General features: G+C 37.9%; 1 pseudogene; it reads left to right on the top strand.

Moving 5' to 3' along the window:
- Positions 1-6219: 6219 nt before the first annotated feature.
- LOC102823947 lies at positions 6220-10491 on the top strand (annotated as a pseudogene).
- Positions 10492-11555: the final 1064 nt, after the last annotated feature.

Here is an 11555-nt window from a genome sequence, read left to right as displayed (position 1 = left end):
TTCTGGGTTAATTTTAGGATTATAATTAATGAGACAACAGGTACATATACGTATTCTAAAGTTTTGCACCTTTATTATCAAATTATCCTTAAAATGCCAATTTCTATTTACATCATTAGTATATGAGATGACCCATTCCTGCAAATACTGAGCATTGTCGTTCTTTTTTAATCTTTGCCAATGTATTGGGACAAAACAATGGTTGTGGTTGTTGTTAAGTGCCGTAGAGTTGGTTCCAATGCTTAGCAACGCTGTATAGGGTTTCCAAGGAGCAGCTGGTAAGCTTGAACCACCAACCTTGCAGTTCAAATGACTTTGCAGTCTGACACATTAGCCCACAGCGCCACACCAGGACTCTAGCACCTTAATAGGTGGTCAATAAATATTTGTTGGATGAAGAGGATACTATTTATAAGACTTCTTCCCATATCAAAGCTATACCTGAGGCAGCCTTTCATTGGTTGCCATGGGCCAGGCACTGTGCTCAGTGATGATGTGGATTATATCACTTGGTCCTTACAACTCTTCTGTGTAGCAGGAATGGTTTTTACCTCCAACTTCACAGACAAGACATAGACAGGTTTCGGAACTTTCACATGGCCAGAGAACTAGGAAGGGCTGTGGGTGGAATTCAAGCACAGGCAGTCCAGCTCTGGAGCCTATATTTATGATTTTAGCCTATATGTAAAATTTTATTTGTGGTGCTGTAAGATAAGCACTGGACTGCCAACCTTAAGTCAGTAGTTCAAACACACCAGTCGCTCCTTGGAAACACTATGCAGGGCTGTTATGAGTAGGAACTGACTCAATGGCACTTAACAACAACACCCAACTTTCATTTATAGAGTTCATTTTGTTGTTGTTACTTGCTCCTTTAAAATTAACTTTGGAGTTGGAACTTAATACAGACACATTTTGTATACAGGTTTACTAATGAAGAATCGGACCCAACACAGGGAGTGTAAGGCATGAAAATTATATTTAACCTTGAAAATTCTGATCTCTGTAAGAAAAAAAATTAATTTGTAAAATAAAATAAGAATGAACCTTGTTGTTGTTAGGTGACATTGAATCGGTAGTGACTCATAGTGACACTACGCACAACAGAACAAAGCACTGCCTAGTGCTGTGCCAGCCTCACAATCATTGCTACATTTGAGCTCATTGCTGCTGCCACTGTGCCAATCCATTTCATTGGGGTGGGGGGTCTTCCTCTTTTTCTCTGACCCTCCACTTGACTAAATATGATATCTATTTCTAGGGATTGGTCCCTCCTGACAACATGCCCAAAGCATGAGAGACGAACCTAGATACCATTTATTGGGATAGAGAATTGCTTCTAAAAGGAACATTAAGTTAACTAATTCTGAAGTATTTGCATTCTGAAATATACCTCAACTATTAAATGTAACGGAATCCTGGTGTGGCATTGTAGGATCAACACTGACTGCTAACTACAAGGTCAGCAGTTCAAATCTACCAGCTACTCCTTGGAAACCCTATACAGGATAGTTACGAGTCTAAACTGATTCAGTTACACTTAACAACAACAGCATTAAATATAACAGCCTATTAAATAGGTTTGTTTTATTTTTTATCAGTTTGTAATTTTACATCTGACTTAACTCCAAAATCATTGAAGGATATCATAATAAAGCTCTCATTACACTTTTCTTCTGCAAATCCTTTGAAATAAAGGCTTGAATTGTTTGAAATTATTACCTTTTGGCAACTTGCACAAACTCTTCAGTAGCTTTAGCCAATTCCTCTGCCATCTTCTCCAAAGAAGCAAACACACCATTATCTGCTTCTTTATTCTCCATTGAGATGACCAGGTGGCAAAGTTGAACAGTCATTGGTGAGATGATTCTCTCAATGGCTTTGTTATGGATCATGGAGCCAATGTCATTCATGAGGAAGGACTCCATTTCTTCTGGTCTGTGAACATAAGTTAGGACATGGTTGTAACCCATGGTGATTGTCATGTAAAAGTACTACTCTTTGAAGCACTAATTATCTACAGGTCAATGGAAATAAAAGTGATAATAATAGAATACTATGAAGAATTGTACTCCAACAAATTTGAAAATCTAGAGGAAATGGATATATTTTTTTAGGAAAACATGACCTGTTGAAACTTACACAGAGTGAAGTAGAAAACTTGTAACAGACTTATAACAAAAGAAAAAATTAATCAGGTCATCAAAAAACTCCCAACCAAAAAAATGTCGAGGCCCAGATGGCTTTACTGGTAAATTTTATGAATCATTCAGAGAAGAGCTGACACCAATTCTACTCAAACTATTCCAGAATATAAAAAAGAATAGAAAACTTCCTAATACATTTTACAAAGCAAGCATAGTCCTCATACTAAAACTAGACAAATACATCTATAAAAAAGCAAATTATAGACCAGTAGCCCTCATAAACATAGATGTAAAAATTCTCAACAAAATCCTAGCCAACAGAATTCAACAACACATCAAAATATAATACATCATGATCAAGCAGGATTCATACCAGGAAGGCAAGGATGGTTCAATATTAGAAAAACAATCAGTATAATCCACCATAAAATTTTTTTAAAAAAGGAAAAGAACCACATGATCATATCAAATGATATTCTAAAAAGGTATTTGACTAAATCCAGCACCCATTCCTGATAAAAACAAAAACAAAAAACACTCAACATAGTAGGAGTTGAAGGAAAATTCCTCAACATAATTAAGAACATGTATACAAAGCCAATAGCCAACATCACTCTCAACAGAGAGAAACTGAAAGCATTCCCTTTGAGAACAGGATCCAAAAAAGGGTATCTTTATCACCACTCCGATTCAATATTGTGTTGGAAGTCTTAGAGCTATAAGGCAAGAATGGGAGATTAGAGGTATCCGAATTGGCAAAGAAGATGTAAACTCTCTATTTGCAGATGATACGATCCTATACATAGAAAATCCCAAAGACTTAGCAAAAAATTACTGAAACTCATTGGAAGAGTCAGCAAAGTGGCAGGGTACAATATCAGTATACAAAAATGTTAGATTCCTCTGTACTAATAAAGACAGCTCTGAAGAGGAAATTATAAAAACAATACCATTTACAATAGCTACCCAAAGGATGAAATATTTTGGAATAAATCTAACTGGAGAAAAAAGACCTATACAAAGAAAACTACAAAACACTACTACAAGAAAACGAAAGAGTTTTACAAAAATGGAAGAATACCCCATGCTCATGGATAGAAACATGCAGCATTGTAAAAATGTCAATACAACCCAAAGCAATCTACAGATAAACCCAATCCCAATCCAGATTCCAACAACATTCTTTGAAGAGATAGAAAAAATCATCGTGCACTTTATATGAAAAAGAAAGAGACCTTGAATAAGCAAAGCACTACTTACAAAGAACAAAGCTGGAGGCATCTCACTCCCTGATTTCAAAACTTACTACATGGCCACAGTGGTCAAAACAACCTGGTATTGGTACAATGAAAAATATATAGATTAATGGAACAGAATTGAAAACTCAGAAGTAAATCCATCCACATGCAGTCAACTGATCTTTGATAAAGACCAAAATGCTTTAAATGAGGAAGAGACAGTCTTGTCAACAAATGGTGCTGGCAAAACTGGAAATCAATTTGCAAAAGAATGAAACAAGACCCATATCTCATATCATGTATAAAAACTAGCCCAACATGGATTTAAAATGTAAATCCCAGAACTATAAAAATCATCAATGAAAAAATAGGGACAAATTTATGGGTTATAATACACATCATACATAGACTAAACATGGCAAAAAGCATACAAACGATAGAAGGCAAAAAAGATGATTGGGACATTCTGAAAATTAGAAACTTGTATGCATCAAAAAATTTCACCAAGATAGTAAAAAGGGAGCCCCCAGAATGGGGAAAAAATTTTTGCAACAACATATCAGACAAGAGACTAATGTCTAAAATTTATAAGAAACTACAACACCTCTACAAGAAAAAGACAAATAACCCAATTTAAAAATGGACACAGGACATGAACAGATACTTCACCAAGGAAGACATTCAGGCAACCAAAAAACATAGGAAGAAATGTTCACAATCCTTAGTCATTTGTTATCGTTGTTAAGTGCCGTTGAGTCAATTCTGACCCATAGCAACCCTGTATAGTGTTTCTGAGGAACAGCTGGTAAGCTTGAACCGCCAACCTTGCAGTTCAAACGGTTTTGCAGGTGGCGCATTAACTCACAGTCTGGCACATTAACCACTGAGCTAAGACCCTTCCCTTGGATCAGCCTGTCCCATCAGGGCTGGCCCCCAAAACTTGTTGAGAGGCCAGGCTAAGTGTCTTGAGCTGCTGATGTCATTTTGCCCCAATTAAAGGAGTCTGCTTGTAAATAGAGTCAATGCTTGTAAATAGAGTCAATGGTGAAGGACACGTAGCCAAGGAATGGAGAAAGACCAAGTTCTAAGGACAGTTTTTAAACTCTTGGATTCAGTCAGAAAGTTTTCCTCCAATACACACTTTAAAAAAAAAAAAAAAATCAAACTATTTGGTTGTACTTGAGAGCCCTGATTGGCACACCTAGTCACCCCACCCCTTCTGGGACCTGACCTTCTGCAAGTAGTGGTATAAGTGCTCATGGGAATTGTGGGAGGAGCCTCACAGTCCTTGCACATCTTCTGAATTATACATATAATTTTTACAAATTATATATAGTTCTATATACAGACGCATACTATATATATTGTTGTTAAGTGCCATTGAGTCCGTTCCGACCTATAGCGACCCTGAACAGGATTTCCGAGGCTGTAAATCTTTACGGGAGCAGTAAGCCTCATCTTTCTCCTGTGGAGCAGCTGGTAGTTTCGAACCGCTGACCTTGTGGTTCGCAGCCTGATTCGTAACCACTACGCTACCAGAGCTTTGGAACCGACTCTGTGGTATTTAACAACAAATATATATATACTTAACAACATGTATACATTTGTTGTTAAGTACCATAGAGTCAGTTCCAACTCATAGTGACCCTGCACAGGGTTTCCGAGACTGTAAATCTTTATGGGAGCAGATAGCCTCATCTTTCTCCTACAGAGCCCCTAGTAGTGTCGAACTGCTAACCTTGAGGTTGGCAGCCCAACTTGTAACCACTATGCTACCAGAGCTCTCTCTCTCTCTCTCTATATATATATATACACACACATGGAGACAGATTCCTGGTGTGGTACTGTGGGTTAATGTGTTGGACTACAAGGTTGCTTTGAACTACGAGGTTGGCATTTTCAAGCTCACCACCTGCTCCTTGGAAACCCTGAACAGGGTCGCTATGAGTTGGAACTGACTCAAAGGCACTTAACAACAACAACATATGGATATAGTATGATGAGCCTGTATGTATATATATTGTATTTATAGTTGTCTTTTTCCTGGAACACCTTCTTTTTTTTTTTTTTTTTTAATTTTTTTTTTTTTTTTTTTTTTAAGGTGGTTGCTGTATTTAGTACTTTTCCCTCTGTTTTCACTTTAATAGGTCTTATGATATTTTCATTTTAAAATGGTTAGCTCACATGATTTTTTAGTGTGATTTCTTTTTTAACACATCAAAATGTATTTAAAAATAAATTATTCCAGATAATAAAAAGTTGACCACATAAAGAAAAGGGAAATGTAACTTATTCCTCCTCCTAAACACATTTAGAGATAAGACAATACCATCTTATTCAGAGAAAAACTTGTAAAACGTCTGTTCCATCTTGGATGGACAGTTCAGAGAGCGTAGCCACACAGAGAATCAACAAGGGGAAATGAACATTTTTCCTTACCTTGATGGCAGGACACATTCCACTCAGCAAGCAAAAAACAGACAATTGGATTCACTCTAAATCTAGTTTGTTTACCAGCAACCAGGACTCTATTTACATCCACACCACAATTCAAGACTGTGGTATCCCTCAGCAACTGTTAGCTGACTCTGATATTGACGTCACAGACAGAATTGCTAACAAGCAAACATCATAATTTATGCATGAAGCTATTGCAGGTCTGGTGTTCACAAGAATAAGAAACGGATTGGAGTCCGAGAAAGAAGCTAAAAGTTAATTAAGACAGTCATAAAAATAAGATTTGAAAATGTCTACAACTAAACAACAAAAAGACAACCTAATTGTTTTTTTTTAACGTTCAAAGGAATAGACCTTTCACGAAAGAGGATAGTCAAATGGCCAGCAAACATGAAAAGATGCTGAATGCCTTTAGCTATCAGAGAGAAGAAAACCAAAACCATGATCAGGTACCATTTCACTCCCACTAGGATGGCTAAAGGTGTCCTTGTGTAGCACTGTAGGATAAGCACTTGACCACAAGGTGGGTTTGAATTGCAAGGTTGAAGGTTCAAACTCACCAGCCACTCCTTGAAAACCCTCTATGAGGGTCTCTATGAGTCAGAACCAACTTGGCAGCACTTAACAACAAAAATGATAGCCAAAAGGAGCTTTGGTGGTAGGCATTGGACTGCTAGCCACAAGGTTGTTAGGTTCAAATCCACCAGTCAAGATGTGGGAGAAAGATGAGGTTATCTGACCTCATAAAGATGTACAGTCTTGGAAGCCCTAAGAAGTGTTGTTAGGACTTGGACTCTACTCGATGGCAGTGAGGGTGGTAGAACAGCTAAGGAGTTCTGGTGGTATATGGGTTAAGAATATGGTTACTAACTGAAAGGTTGGTGGTTCCAACTCTCCCAATGATCTGCCCCCATAAAAGATCATGTTCTACTCTGTCAGTATGTGTCAAAACAACACCTACCAAAAATGCAAAAGGAATGTTAAGATTTCAAAGAAAAATAGCAGAGTTTGGCAAGGACTGTGGGAAATCGGAACACTTATCCACGGCTGATGGAAATGTAAATGGCATAGCCATTGTGTAAACAAGTGTGGTGATTCCTCAAAAAAGCTAAAAATACAGCCAAGCAGTTCCACTCCTGGATATATATCCTAGGACTTTGAAAGTGTGACACAGTAGAAATATGTACACCAGTATTAATTGCAACACTATTCATAATAGCAAAAAGGTGAAAACAAGCTAAACATTCACCAGTGCATCCAATGGACAGACAAAATGTAGCACATGTACAGACAGAAAGAGAAATGAAGTCCTGAAACATACTATAACATGGATGAACCTTGAAGACATTATGCTGAGTGAAAGAAGTCAGTCACAAAAGGGCAAATATTCTATGACCTCACTTATATAAAAAGATAAGAATAGCCTAGTGCATAGAAACCAATGTTGGTTACTAGGGATGGGACGGAGGCGGAAAAGGGAGTTATTGCTTATGAAGCACTGAGGTTCTGCTTATGGTGATGAAAAATCAGCATTGATTAAGGGTAATCATTACACAGCAGATTAATGTGATTGAGGTCACTGAATTGTCACCTGTAAAAAAGTAGAATGATATACATTTTTTCAACAACAAAAAGAAAAGAAAGAGAGGATGCTTCTGTACAACCAAACACCTCATTGAATTAGTTTTCCTGGTTTGGAAATATAATTTTTGGATTCAAAATGGTCACTATAAGTCCATTTTGATAAGTGGTTACGAATTGGGCTGCAAAGCTTAAGGTTAGCAGTTTGAAACTACCAGCTGTTCCACAGGTGAAAGATGAGGCTTTCTGCTCCCGTAAAGATTTACATCCTTGGAAATCCTGTACAGGGTCACTATGAGTCTTCCATGGCACATAACAATACCTAAGGTATTGATCGTTATGTACCATTTCATTTTACAACTTTCCATTTTTGTAGATTTATGCTTCGTGCATTCCATATTCTTACTATCAAAGGATGTTTATAGTTGTTCTCATCTTGAGTCGTACGCCATCAGCAAATGAAGGTCCTGAAAGCTTTGCTCCATTCATGTCATTATAGTTAACTCTACTTTAAGGACATAGCTCTTCCCCAATCACAGATTGAATGCCTTTCAATCTGAAGGCCTCATCTTCTGTCACTAAACCTGACAATGCTCTGCTTCTATTTATAAAGCTTTCATCCTCTAGCACTATATATGGTAATGTTCCACTGCTATACATAAGGTTTTCAGTGACTAACCATTCAGAAGTGGTCTGCCTCTCCTTTTTCCTAGTTTGTCTTAGTCTGAAAGCTCTGGTGAAACCAACACCATGGGTGACCCTACAGGTATTTAACATACTGATGGCATAGCTTCCAGCATCACAGCAACATTCAAGTCACACTGCACAACAGACTGACTGATGAGTTTGTTGTTGTTGTTAGGTGCCATGGAGTCAGTAGTGACCCATAGCAACCGTATGCACAGCAGAATAAAACACTGCCCGATCCTGGGCCAACCTCACTACTGTTGCCATCCTTGAGTCCATCGATGCTGCCACTTGGCCAGTCCTTCTCGTTGGGGGTCTTCCTCTCTTTCTCTGATCCTCCACCTTACCAAACATGATATCCTTCTCCAGTGACTGGTCCCTCCTGACAATATGTCCAAAGTATGAGAGACCAAGTTTGGCCATCTTGGCCTCCAAGCAGCACTCTGGTTGTACTTCTTCCAAAACGGATCTATTGGTTCTTTTGGCACTTTCAATATTCTTCTCCAACACCATAACTCAAAAGCATCAATTCTTCTGTGGTCTTCCTTATTCACTGTCCAGCCTTTGCATCCATATGAGATTATTGAAAATAATCTTAGTCCTCAAGCTGACATTTTTGATATTCAACACTTTAAAAAAAGTTCTTGTGCAGCAGATTTGCCTAGTGCAATACATCGTCTGATCTCTTGACTGCTGCTTCCGTGAGTGTTGATAGTTAATCCAAGAAGAATGAAGTCCTTGACAACTTCAATTTTTTCTCCATTCATAAGAATATTGTTTATTGGTCCAGTGGTGAGTATTTTTGTTTTCTTGACATTGAGATGCAATCCATATCAAAGGCTGTGCTCTTTGATTTTCATCCATAAATGTTTTAAGTCCTCTTCACTTTCAGCAAGCAAGGTTGTATCATCTGCATATCGCAGGTTGTTAATGAGTCTTCCTCTAATCCTGATGCCACGTTTTTCTTCATAGAACCCAGCTTCTCAGATTATTTGCTCAGCATACAGGTTGAATAAGTATGGTGAAAGAATACAAGCTTGTCACACATCTTTCTTAATTTTAAAACATTCAGTGTTCCCATACTCTCTTCAAACAACTGCTTCTTGGTCCAGGTACAGATTCCTCATGAGTACAATTAAGTGTTCTGGAATACTCACACTTTGCAATGTTGTCAATAGCTTGTCATGATCCACACAATCAAAAGCCTCTGCGTAGTCAATAAAGCACAGGTAAACATCTTTTGGATATTCTCTGCTTTCATCCAACATCCATTGGACATCAGCAATGATATCTCTTGTTCCCCGGCCTCTTCTGAATCCAGCCTGAACCTCTGGAAGTTCTCTGTCAATGTATGATTGTAGCTGGTTCTGTATTACCTTTAGCAAAACTTTACTTGCTTCAGATATCAAAGAGATTGTCCGATGATTTTCAGGAAACAATAGATAAGCTAAAACCTTCTGTTAAAGCATTTAAAGATGCAAGACAAAATGGTGATGAAGTTAAATCATCAAATGCTTCAGAAGAAAATCATTCCAAGGACACTTTGCATTCAAATGATGATGAAAGGAAGTTGCAGCATAAAGAAACTATCATCAGTAGGCAGAAAGAGAAAGAAGTAAAAATATTGGCAAATAATCCAGTATATAACTCAAAAGAAAAATTGGGCAAAGTGCAGCATGGACCCAAAGCAGTGAACATTCCAAATTCTCCATGAAGCCTTCTAAAAACAATTCTGTAGTTTCACCTCCATTCCAGAAGACACCTGCTGATCCAACTATGAAAACATTAAGTCAAACCAAAAAAAAGGAAAGGGTCCAACAGCTTATTTTGTGATAATAGTGATGGGGGGAAAATGCTTGAGGAAGAGAAGGAATATTTTGATGATAGCAGTAGAAAGGTTTTATAAACAGTCTTTCATGTCTGAGGATAATGATAGTGATGATGACTTCTTCATTGGGAAAGTCACACGGACATGACAGAAGGAAAGTTGCTGCCATTCTTCCTCTGAGGAACCCAAAAAAAGCAAAATCCTGTTCCCTGACAAAGAAATACTCAAAAACCCACTGAGACATAAAAGATGACAAAAACAAGCCAAATACAGAATCCAAGAAGTTAGAATCAGTGTTTTCCTATTCATTATCTGGATCTAAAAGCTTCAGAAAGTCCAGAGAACAGGCTGCCAAAAACAAAGCCTCAGACTCTCAGCAAAGTGAATGTCAGATAAAAATTGATTTAATAAAAGTAAATAAAGAAGATTTGACAATGGAAAACCACTACTGCAGCTGCCTCTTCATCCTTCCTGGGAAGCTAGCAGGAGGCAAAGAGAACAGCAATCTAACGCTGCTGTCTTTCAGGGTGGGAAAATTACATTTCATGATTGATTAATGTCTGCTTTTGTGACCCTTTATATCTTTAGAAAAAAAATGTTTTGTACCCAACCTATTTAAACTTACAGTTGAATTAGCTCTCTTTGAGTGGTTTATAGAGGTGTTATTTTATTTCTTTATTTTTCTTTTTTTAAGTTACAAGTTATATTTATATAAACCTTTCTCAAATCAAATATGTTACTAAAGTTGTGTATTTATTCTCTAAAGGAATATGGGAATTACAGCTGTTTTTGATGATTTTCCTATGTGTGCATATCACGATTTGCCTCTATGTTCTTTGTTTTGTTTTTTGGTTTTTTAAGTTTTTATTGTGAATTTCGTGATAGTTTACATGGGGGAGCATCAGTTTTACACTAATCTTTTCGTTGCAATGATAACCATCCACTCTATGCATAATCATTCAACAGTACTTGCTTCTATTCTCTCTGTTTATTTGGGGGGGATGTACACAAAAACGCTCAGTAATATATAATCATTTGAACAACCAAAGGACACATTCTGCAAGCCTGATTCCTGGCCACTAGCACCTGACTGACAGCACACAGCCTTTCTCTTTCCATGAGTCTGGAATCCTCAGCTGCTCTCTCTCTCCATTCCCTCATCTCTGTCTCCATCTCTGGTGTCACTGCTTCTCTGGATCGGGTCCCACATTCTGCTTATGCTCTTTTCCCTTGATGCTCCTAGGGTCCTCTGTTCCTGGACCATAAGATTAACTACTCCCCTCTTTTTGTTACAAAACTTCTACCTTTACAATTGTGATGGTCGCAATCAGTCATGATAACGATTACTCACTATTGAATCATAAGACTTTTATCCCCATCTCCTTTCACCAGACCTGTCTAGACAAGATGAAAAGTATTCAGTGGGCGACTCTGCCTTCCCCCCCACACTCTGAAATTAAATTCCCTCTTGAAGACTTGTAAGCCAGTCACTTTGTGCCTTTATAGCCCCTCCCATTTTGGGTTGTTGTTAAGTGCCGTTAAGTCAATTCCAACCCATAGTAACCCTGTATAGGGTTTCCGAGGAGCAGCTGGTGAGCTTAAACCGCCGACCTTGCA

This window comes from Chrysochloris asiatica, unplaced genomic scaffold (assembly GCF_000296735.1).
Source record: "Chrysochloris asiatica unplaced genomic scaffold, ChrAsi1.0 scaffold00380, whole genome shotgun sequence".
Classification (NCBI taxonomy): Eukaryota; Metazoa; Chordata; class Mammalia; order Afrosoricida; family Chrysochloridae; genus Chrysochloris; species Chrysochloris asiatica.
The sequence above is the reverse complement of the archived record's forward strand: the minus strand, read 5'-3'. Positions and strand labels throughout refer to the sequence as shown.